The sequence below is a fragment of the Primulina eburnea genome, chromosome 6, assembly GCF_022965805.1.
Source record: "Primulina eburnea isolate SZY01 chromosome 6, ASM2296580v1, whole genome shotgun sequence".
Classification (NCBI taxonomy): Eukaryota; Viridiplantae; Streptophyta; class Magnoliopsida; order Lamiales; family Gesneriaceae; genus Primulina; species Primulina eburnea.
The window spans coordinates 23,310,370-23,322,669 of NC_133106.1; positions in this window are offsets into that span (position 1 = coordinate 23,310,370).

A 12,300-nucleotide genomic window follows, 5' to 3' on the forward strand; every position below is an offset into this window, starting at 1 on the left:
GCGATCCACCAACTCTTTGCGACCTCGTATAACTGGTGCCCAATCAATCTAATTCGGCGTTCATCTGGGTAATCAAGTGAATCAAACATCACTTCAATATCATTCAGCCAACTCTCACAGTCATCAGACGTCTCAGTGCTCTTCAGACTCGGCAGTTGAAATGATTGAAACTTCTTCAACATTGTTTCCTTCGGAGTTTTTGACATATCAATCTGATGAACCGAAGTACTACCTGGTTCTGGAATTCTTCGATGAGGTATATCTGATTACCAAAAGAATTAGTAACCACATACAACAAACCTGTTTCAGTCCTTCTCTGATCATCTTACTGCTGATCAAGAATCGGTTTTGTTTCATTCTCAATAATACATATTACCAATCAAATCAAATCATCCAGGTACGCATGTATTAAACAAAGCAATAAATCATGCTAGCAATCAAAAGCAAGGAAAGAAAACTCATTCTACCCCACTCACTAGCTCCTATCTCAGTCTAGTAAGACCTATTGCTCTGATACCATCTGCTGTGGGGACCCAAACCTAATTCATCTTTTTAATCATTATTAGGGTCATTTAATTAATATGGGTCTAATTTTTTTAATTACAAATGCGGAAACGTAAAGTAATCAATCTGATATAAATGTCAACATAAAGTACAAATCATGTACAACATATGTTTATCGCAACTAGAGTTCAGCCGCTACATCAAGTACTGAAAATCAATCTACTCTAAGTCTGGATCTCCATGCTAATCTTGAATCTCTCATTCTTTTCGTGACCCTGATCCTGTCCCACCTGTTGTCATGCACACATACAAACAAGACAACACCCGGATAACTCCGGTGAGAATGATATTCCCATTATAAACCAAGTATACATGAATTTCATATAAACAAATATAACAGCATGAAACAGATGTTCATAACATGTATCCCAATCAGAAACATGCATCAATATCAAACTATAAATCATACTCTGAACATGTACCATAACTAGGAACATGAATCGGTATCAACCAGTAAATAATACTCTGTGACTCTTAGACTCAGACTCGACTCATTCCTAATCTAGGGATCCCGGTTTCTGGACATTGTCACATATATCGAATCTCAGCGATAGGAATGAATCAACTCCTAAGCGATATCGATATAAACCAAACATCCAGCGTCTTGGCAAATCAGCCGAAGACTTGGCGCATCAGCCAATGACCAGGCAAATCAGCCTATGATTCAATACATACTCCGTCTATAACTCAATAGACCACACATATCAATTTCATAATTGCAGATATCAATGCAATAAAATAAAATATGTGATTTAGGGAAACTCAAGTCAAATCCAACTCGAGTTGTGCAATCCCTAATCCACATTGATTTATACCTTTCTCTTCTCGGTCTGATGAAGTCGAAGTCTGGAATTCAACTCTGTCCATATTCAATCTGGTAATGACATATCGAATATACTGTGTCAATGTAAAACTCAATTCAAGACGTGTTCTGATCAATACTCATATATAGACATAATCTGATCAATGTCAACTATACAACGATACAATCTCAATCAATAACGAATCTGAGTAATATCAATCTACTGATATTTCGACGTCATAACAATACAATCTCAATAATCCCGTCAATCTCAACATCATTAATATAATAACACGGCTCATAATAAATATCAGTATAACTCATAATCTCAACAATAACAGATCATAATCTCAAATCTGTACAATCTCAATCATATCAGTTCTGAAAATCATAACAATTGCATAAACAGTCTATTTTTCGATCTGACTTCAATTATACAATATCTAATATATCCAGAACACTATATATCAATCGTATCTGATTATGGCAGTATCATAATTTCAAATCATATAAAAAACTTAAGAAAATTACGTCCAGTCGAAGCCTGTAACGAGAGGGTCACTGTACTGAAGTCGGATTACAAATCATACAGACGAATTATGAACAATCAATTTCTAACCTTTGAGGAAGCTAGAAGGATTTTGGCTCGATTCTTTCTTTCATCTTGCTGAGTTTCGAAGGAAATGAGGAATCTTACCTTTAATATTGCATGGTAGAGTACATGTGGCTCTTCCTTCACTCAGCACGTCTCGCGCATATGCGCGACCCTCCTCGGCGCATATGCGCGAGACATAATGTCTCTGCGCGTAACATCACGGCAGCTTGTGCATATGCGCGCCCCATCCCCGCGCATATGCGTGAGACCTACTGTCTCGGTGCACAAACACTCGCTCATATGTGCGCCTCCAGCCGCGCATATGCGCGCAATGTTCTGTTCCAGCTTCTTGGCTACTGCCCTCCTTGCGCATGTGCGCATCTTCAAGCCGCGCATGTGTGCGCAATGTTCTGCCTACCTCGCGCATATGCGCCCGGCAGGGTCGCGCATATGCGCGAGGGCTCCTCCTCGCACATAATTTAATCATCTTTTCGTCTATCTCAATCTGACCCGTTCCGTCTATAATCACATCAATTTATCCACAAATCATTTGTTTATGATAATCAAATTCTTGGGCCTTACAAAAATGGTCATGTGATCGCTTATGCTTTCAGACAATTGAAATCTCACGAGTAGAATTATCCTGTTCATGATCTGGAGTTGGCAGCTATTGTGTTTGTGCTGAAGATCTGGCATCATTATTTGTACGGTGTTCAGTTTGAAATCTTTACTGACTATAAGAGTCTGAAGTATCTATTCACTCTGGATGAGTTGAAAATAAGACAACTTCATTGGATGGATCTACTTAAGGATTATGACTGTGTGATCAAGTACCATCTAGGTTCTGGAAATCTCACAGCCGATGCTCTTAGTCGTAAGGTGAGATTTTCTGCACTTCAGACTAGTGCTGTCCAGGATTGTTGTTCGTTGGGTTTTAATTTCAAGCATCGGAAGGGTATGGTCTGAGCCAGCTTTGTTCACTAGGATTCGAGATGCTCAGATGTCTGATCTCAAGACTCAGAGACTAGCTCGGTTAGCTGATGGAGATAGCGGTTTCCACTATCAGTCTGATGGTCTTCTGTGTTTGTCTAGTAGGGTTGTAGTGTAACGTACCGTACTTTTTACTACTTAAAATTTGCGGAAAAATTAAAAAAAATTATAAATTATAAAATAACTCTCAATTTCGATTTAAAACAAACTGTACGTCTCCAAAGTGGTTGCAACAAAAGATCTAAAAATAAAGTTTGCCAAAAGCATTTGATTAAAATCTCATAACCAGTAACACAAATTAGAGTATTTTGATCATTTCATAAAACTTAAAACATGGCGGTCCTCGGGTTTAGCCTCCGGCTCAGTCCAAGCCAGCTCCTTGGTCCCAACCCTTAGTCTCCTCCAAGTCATCTTCACCTGCATCGATCAAGTCTAGTAAGTCTAAAGACTCAACACGTATAAACTGAAGGTAATGAGTAATACGTAATAAAACCACATGCAACTTTAAAATAGAGCGTGCATACATGAACTTGAACTTGCAATTAAACTTGAGCATACATACATAACATAGACGTGCCATAACATGAACTTTTTTTCATAAACCTACTTACATACTTGTACATACATAACTTCATCATTTTGCGTAGAGGCATGTATCAAAGCAAGTGACCCAAACATAAAATACGCCTGATAAGACTAAACCACAGTACTAGGCTGACAGGGAAGATCCACTGCCACATACATGAGATCCATGTTCATGCTTTAACGGGTGGATTGGTCTCCGTTCATGCTTAACGCTTTCCAATCCTGGTCTAAACCCATTCATGATTTAACGGGGTAGATTGGTCCCTGGTCATGATTTACCGCTTTCCAATCCCATACATAATTGGTCACAAAACATTTAGGATACCTCAAAAACTTGAAAGTATTTTCTTTGCACGTTAAACATATTTACTTGGCGTTGAAGGATTCGTTGGATCTCGCTTGGGGCCGCTGCTGCAACATACTAACAAGAGTTCAAGCACTTAATTTCCATACTTAGACATAATGATCGTGCTCACCACCCAAAATGACAATTTTTTTATGACTTTCTAAATCGCTCGGGACTTGAACTCCTTTAATCATTGTACTAAGCCATGACATCAACTCCAGAAACAAATTCTAACATAATATGTAAATATTTCCCAAAACATAGAAGACATGAGCCTAAAATAGTGTTTTAAAAAGTCATGGACGGGCACATAGGCGCTCGGCAGTGCCGCAGCGCAACAATGTCCAGCGCCTAGGCGCTAGCATTGCTGCAAACCTAGCGCTGCGGTGCCACAAGGGCAGCGCCACGGCACCAAGCTTGCGCAGAACGGGCGCTGCGGCGCTCCCTGGCAAGCGCTGCGGCGCTAATCCTGCGCACAACCAACCCAAAATAACACATTTTGATGCAATTTTAAAAGTCATGCTCAAACAACTCGAACCAATGCAACGAGACTCATCTTAGGACGCTATGACAACGATTCGACTCAAACAAATGTCCCCAAAACAACGGTTCACAAAATACGCAACAATATCCGTAAACATGAATTTTGACACCAAAGTACTTTCTACGACTTCTAATGCACCCAAGTGACTATCGGCCCGAGACGAAGCACCAAACATCAACCCCACATCATACTCACCATGCTTAAACGTAGCAGCAATCACCCAACGTTCCAATGAAGCCTGCAACATATAAACCTCAAGAATACAACAATAACATATTTTTCAGAAAACACAGTTTGAGCAGTCCCACGGAAACAGTGATAACTCACTCAATATTTATCCAAATAGTTCTAATTTTATATCAAATCGAAGGTATCAAAAAGTTATACATTTCATATGTTGAAAGTTTTCCCAAATTCTTGACCGAAAAATCACAATTTTCAGAATACAGTGAAAACCGAAATTTTAGATCTGAAAATTATTTCAAAACTAATCCAACCATTTCCTACTCAAACTATGAACATCATACATGAATTTATGTATAATAAACATCAACATAAATAATATGACAAGATCGATGCAGGAAAAATAGAATATACCTTGCTTTTGATGATTAAAATACCGAAGCAAGGATACCGACGTGGGGAAAGAAGAGAGGTTGAACCGGGACGAATGTGGAACGATTTTCTTTGAAGAAAACATAACAAAACTTTGCTGGAATCTGAGAGGAAGGGGCGGCTGCTGATCTTTTCTAAGAACCTAATATTTTCTCTCAAATATATGAAATAAAAATGTGAATTTTGAATTGTGTGTGCTGAAACGTATGTGTGTGTGTAAATGTGTGTGTGCGTGAGTTTAGGTAAGATTTATGGGAATAAAAATTGCTTAATTAAAATTTAACAACTAATCAAATGTTAATCAACCACTAACTTTATTAGAAGTCTATTAATTTAAAATAAAATACACACTTGCTAAACTTTAAAAGTTTTAAAATTCTAAAATTTCTAAATAAATAATCTAGGCTTTAATAATGATGAAACTTAAAAAATTATTTAAATGTCCCAAAATTAATTTAAAATAAATTATCACGTTTTAAAATTACCAAAAATCGTCCCCAGTCTCTTCTCCTCGATCCCGCATCGAATATTCATCTAAAACATGAAACTAAAGAAAACATTTTAACGTGCATCTCATAAACATAATTAATTTAAAATAATGTATTTTAAATAAATCATGACCACTAAAATCATTTTAAACTTAAATCAAAGATTTAATCATTAAATAAATTCATGGGATTTACGTGTACCGATTTTTTGCTCTACATGTAGTACCAGAGGATGACACTTTGAGGGAAGAGATCTTGTCTCAGGCTCATCTCAGCAAGTTGAGTGTTCATCCGAGAAGCAGAAAGATGTATACAAACATGAGTACGCGATTTTGGTGGAAAGGGATGAAGCGCAGCGTGTATCAGTTTGTCTCCAGGTGTCTAGTTTGTGATAGCAAGTTAAGGCAGAGTACCGTCGACCTGGAGGATTATTGTTGAATCTACCTATTCCTAAGTGGAAGTGGGAGCATATCACAATGGACTTCATTACTCAATTGCCATTATCTTCGAGGAACAATGATGCTAATTGGGTAGTGGTGGATCGACTCACCAAGTATGCCATTTTCTGCCATATAGCTGTGATTTCAATTTCGATCGTATGGCTCGATTGTACATTCAAGAGATTGTGCGTTTGCATGGAGTGATAGTCAGTATTGTTAGTGGCAGAGATCCTCATTTTACCTCATGTTTTTGGGGTAGTTTCTAGTCAGAATTGGGTACTTCATTGAGTCTGAGCACTGATTATCATGCAGAGACTGATGGTCAGTCAGAGAGGACTATCTGTACGCTTGATGATATTTTGTGTGACTGTGTTATGGATTTAGGAACCACTTGGTAGGACCATTTGCCTTTGATTGAGTTCGCGTACAACAACAACTATCATCGTAGTATTGGTATGAAACCATTTGAGGCATTGTATGTGTGAGGCCCGAGGCCGAAGAGGGCGGGGGGTGATCGCCGGTGCCATGAGGTGGCACGGACAATGAGCGGCTCCTGGCAGGCTTCTAGATGGAAGGAACATGAATGAACCGTTCTTACACCGGAAGGAGAGGGATTCCGAGAATGTTAAATGTAATGGACTGTACAGTTGAAGAGGGATTAAAAGATTTGATTGCTACCACTCATATCACGAAGGTGCATCTTATTTTCGGTAGCTCATCACATAAAAACTCTAAAGTGAAGCGTGCTTGACTTGGGGCAATTTTGGGATGGGTGACCTCCTGGGAAGTTTCCCAGGGTGCGTGTGATTGAGGACATAAGCACGCTGGAAAGACCCGTCTTGATACAGTGAGGACAGTCATCGAATCTGGGGCGTTACAGTATGGGCAACGTTGTCCTAGTCCATTATTCTATGAAGAAGTTGGGGAACAACATGTTGAGGGATTAGAGTTAGTCCAGTAGGCTATTGATAAGGTTGTAGTAATCAAGAATCAGACTAAGACTGCACATGATCGACAAGCTAGTTATGCGAGTACCAAGCGTAGACCTCTTCCGTTTCAGCCATGTGAGAAAGTGTTTCTCCTAGTTTTGCCTTTTCACAGGATTTTGAGATTTGGTCTCAAGGGTCAACTATCTCCGAGGTTTATTGTCCATTTGAGATATTGGAAAGCGTTGGACATTTAGCTTACAGACTTGCACTGCCTCCGTACCTATCGATTATTCAAGATATGTCACACGTATCTTTGTTGAGATGGTATGTAGCAGATGAGTCTCACATCTTACATCCATCTGAATTCCAACTTGATTCGGATTTGTCTTACGTGGATCGACCAGTTCAGATTCTCGATCGCAAAGACAAGGTGTTGCGGAATAAAATCCTTCCTCTTGTCTTAGTTTAGTGGTAGCATAGAGGCACTGAAGAAGCCACTTGGGAGTTAGAGAGTTGTATGCGTTCAGAGCATCCAGAGCTCTTTTGAGTTGTATTGTATTTGTACTTATAATATATTTGTGTTTTCAGTTGTAATCCAATATAAGTTCTATTCAACAACAATTGAGATGTAATAAAGATGTTATTATTCCATTTTGTTCATCAACTAAACCTGATTTTGAAGACGGAATATTTTTAAGTGAGGAGAATGTAGTTGTCCGAATTCTACTAAGTTAACAATGAATTAAGACAACTGTTGGCTAGGGAATTTATTGACTCAGTTGAAATAAACAATATTTTTTTTAATATAATTCATTATTTAGTGATTTGTTAGTTCTTTATCTGTATACCCAGGTGAACAACATAGATAAAGACATTGATTATACTTTAATACAAATGAATCGTAATTCGATGTTGAAACTCATTTGTAAATACTGTATAATTTTAATTCGTTCCTAGTCGATTGAGCCGCCTAAACATGGATAAATGTCGTTTGAGCTCGACACTAGCATATTTTCAGCCAATTCCTTCTCCCAAAGTCTCCCAAAGACTAACATGGATAAATGTCACTTGAGCTCAAGACCTAGTAGAGCTCGAAAATTCCTTCCACCAAAGTCTCCATATTTTCAACTACCTTGAACAATATTCAAGGTCTTGAGCTGCCTCTCAATTTCAATTTCAACGTTAAAAGTTATTCCAAATATTCTAGTGCTATTTGGAAGATGAATAAATCTTCCAATCGTGGACTTGATAGAAGGATTGAAGAAAGGAGTTCTGAAGAAAGTTCGTAGGGAATTCATCAAAAGTTATCGCAGCTAACCTCGGAATAGTTGGAGACTAGTGAATTTTAACCAAAGATATAAATTTTAACACCCTATGAATGATTTTAATTATTAAAACCATACGATCAATCAAACAAATATTTTTGTTTTCAAAATATAATAAAAAATTTAAAACATCCGTTGCGTTTTTGGCACGAGAAAACCGAGATGAAACAGTGGTATCAGAACCAGGTTTTCTAAATCGTATGGTTTTTAATATTGAATAATTTGTTTCTGACCATGCAACAATTTTTTTTTCAGAAAATTTTAGCACCATAAATTTTTTTATTTTTATCAGAAAACAAAAAAAAAAATTCGGATCTGCCTGGAATAGTTCCGGGCAGACCGCACGCTGCACGCTCAGGGCGACGCACTACGCAACGTGCGGACGCGCGACGCTCCTCACGCACAGGACTCCTACCACTGACCGAAACGTTCGGGCAGCGGGCAGTGAGCGAGCAGCCGCCCGAGAGTGTCTCGGGCACTGTACTATGTAATGGGTTTCAATTGTTTGGTCCTATTGTGCGATTTTCTGATTTTTCAAAACTTTGGATTAAATTGATATTTTATGAAAATTAGTTCAATTTATCTATTGAAAAATTAATTTTTGGAAAATTAATAATTTTCTTGTAAAATAAATAATTAGAATATGATTTTAATTATTTATGGTAAAAAGTGAGTTTTACAAGAAATCAATTATCATTGAATTAATTTTAAATTGAATAAAGGTGTTTATTTAATTTATTTAATTTTTTAATAATTGTGGTGGTTAATAATAAAATTATTAGATACATGATTTATCGATTAATTAAATTTTTTTAATTAATTGATGTTAATATTTGATATTAAATGCATGAAATATGATCGAGAGCCTTAACCGATGTGATAGGTGTATGTTAGGATATTTTACTGTTTTATTCATTTTGATATTATTAAAGTGCGTCTGGTTTATGGCTCATTCCCACCCCATGAGATGTATCCCTTTTGTGTTATGGCTGATGCGACATTGATTGTTGCACTCCCAAAGTAGGTTGTCCACAAGTAGTATAATTCGGTGAGTCAGAAAATCGTATCCACAAAGAAGCTAAGATAATTACAAGTCCACTACAATGTCTTTTTGTTTTTGTTTTGGTTTAATTGTTTGAATCTTTAATTGGTAATTTTAATTGTTCAAATTTTAATTTAAGTAGTTGAGATTAAAAGATCCACTCTTGGTATTTTAATAAAGTTAACATTATGAATATTATTGAAATCCACTAATAAAATGATTCCAATATATTAAATAATCATATTTATATTATATTATATCTTATTATCTTATAAGTATATATACCAAAACTTATAAATGTTTGTCAAGTATTTATTGTGTTGTATATATATTTGTAAACAGTAAATTAAGGTTCCCACTTAAATGGTTGGTAAAACCACAAAAAAACATTTAAATGGTACCGACAATTTAATATTATGATACATTCATATATAATAAATCAAGGCATCACTTAAATGGTTGGTAAACCAAACTAACATTTAAATGATTCCAAGAATTCAGTGTAACATATCGCAACAATAAATCAAAATTCCCACTTATAAGTAGGGTATAATAATGTTTAAAGAAATAAATATAACATAAATAATAAATAATGATTAAATAATATAAAACATAGATTCTTACCTTTTAATAACCTTATTATCATGCCAAGAGTTTCACCTTTTCATCTCAACTTTGGGAAGTTAGCTACTCATATTCAAGTGTAAAACTTTGAATATGAAATTAATATGCTAATTATATTTAATTGAAGAAATAAAGGAAAAATAAAGAGAGAAATATTATGAACTCAAATGTTTGTTCATAAAATGAGAGATATCTCAATACATTACAATGTACCACTATTTATAGCCAAATTTGGAGAGACAATCACAAATAAAATATTATTTTTTACACAAAGTCTTCATTGGTGTTCCAGAAATTATATTTTAATACACATCACTTTTGAAAATCTTCTCATCCGAATTTTCTTTTCCACATAAAAACAACATATAGATAATTGAGTTGTTTGAATTGTGATATTTTTTTTTTTTACCATTTGACCAAGTAATTTGAGAGATATGGTCAAAATGTTAAAACTTGGTCAAACTGCCACTCATTTAGTAAAGGTATTTGTTGTTTAATTTGATCCTAATGTGAGAAGATTTGTATATGATCATGCTGTCACCATTATTGTAGATATTATCCATCAACTTCTACAGGCCCAAGAATCATCTAAATCTCATTTGCAACGCCAAGTTATTCTGGTTGTATCGACCTGTAAAAATAGTAAAAACTTATAATTACACAACAACTTATATTTTATACAATTATTATAAAACATATAATATTTAAAACATTTAAGTAAACAAAAACTATAAATTTATATTATAAAACATTTAATTAATATACAATTTTTTTATCTTAATCACACTCCCCAACCAGCTTATTGCTAGTCCCTAGCAATTTAAGCGTTAATAGCAACACAAAAACATATTGATAATTTAAATAGAAATGTAATCGGAACTATACAGTGTTTAAATTAATTTGAAAACTATCAAAGTTATATCAAGATCATTATAATTATAATTTATGAATATCTAAACTGATCAATTCAAAGCTTATTTTCAGTAGTTAAAGTACATGGCCTTCAGAAATTCCTAATAAGAGTCTAAACTCCATATCCTCACATGTTAATAAATGTTTGAATTTATGAGAATGATTTCTCTTATGGAGTTGGAATACAGATAAATGCTCAAGAAAATGATTACATAATGCAGACAGACAAATGAGCCAAACTAATCAAAAGATAGGAAATCCATTGATTCAAAATCTAGTTGTTCTTATTATATATTTTTTTCCTGATCTTTTTTTTACATCATGGAATCAGACTAAGTTTATGCTTCTCGATCACATATTTATTTAATTTGTACAATATATTCTTCTCTTTTTTTTATGAGAGATAAATAGGTCGTATCATATAACTTAAAAATTACATAGATCTTCAACAATTTTTTTCTCTTTTTTTTTAAGGATATATCACTTTTTTTTTTCAAAATAAGAACTCAAGATCTAAACAATAGATAGCCTCTCTGATTATCAATAAAGGCTCGCAAGCTGTTTTCTTAATCCTCTCCACTCACTCACAAAAATATGTGTGAGTTTAAAAATTTTAGACACTCTTATCAGGTATATCTTGGGCCATATTACTTTAAAACTGATTTTATTACATAGTTAATCACTCAAAAGATTTCCATAAATCATATTTTGATAGTGATTAGAAATATTAAAATTGAATTTTTTTTTCAAATAAAATTTAAACATCCTTAGATAAATTAATATATTTTTTAATTTAAACCTTTCAAACATGTAAAGTATGATATTTTTGCGAAAATTACTAAGATACAACAATAAACATGGTTTTATTTTAAAATATTATTTTTATTATTTTATAATTTTTTTAAAATTTTAATTTAATATTTTTTTATTAAGTTTGTTCTCCCCTCAATCATAATATGACATTATCCATAATGTCAAAATGCTATTAATAAAGAGTACATAATGAATGAGATATCACATGGAATTTTATTGAAGATAACAACTAAAACAAACGCAAACCAATCCACGATTTTTGAATCAATGATCCAATTTTTTTTTCTTACTGCTTGATTGCAACCAATTGATCTTTGTTATCATCAGATCAGGCTTATGAAAAAAATTTTCCAAATCATCAATTAAATGGTTGGCAGTCGAAGCAGAGATGAGCATCCGTCGTGAATTTTCTGAAAGGAAATTTTGTTCCACAGCTTTATCAAGAAATGTCAACAAACTATCATAATAATTATTGAAATTCAACAAGCCCACAGGTTTATTATGGATATTAAGTTGTATCCAAGAAACAATGTGAAAAATTTCTTCTAATGTACCAAAACCACCTGGTAGTGCGATAAAAGCATCAGAATTTTCAATCATTTTGGTGATTCTTTCATGCATAGAAGAAACTTTTAATTCCTCCCTAATCGTAACTCCTGTAATATTTCCTTCAGCTAAGGATATAG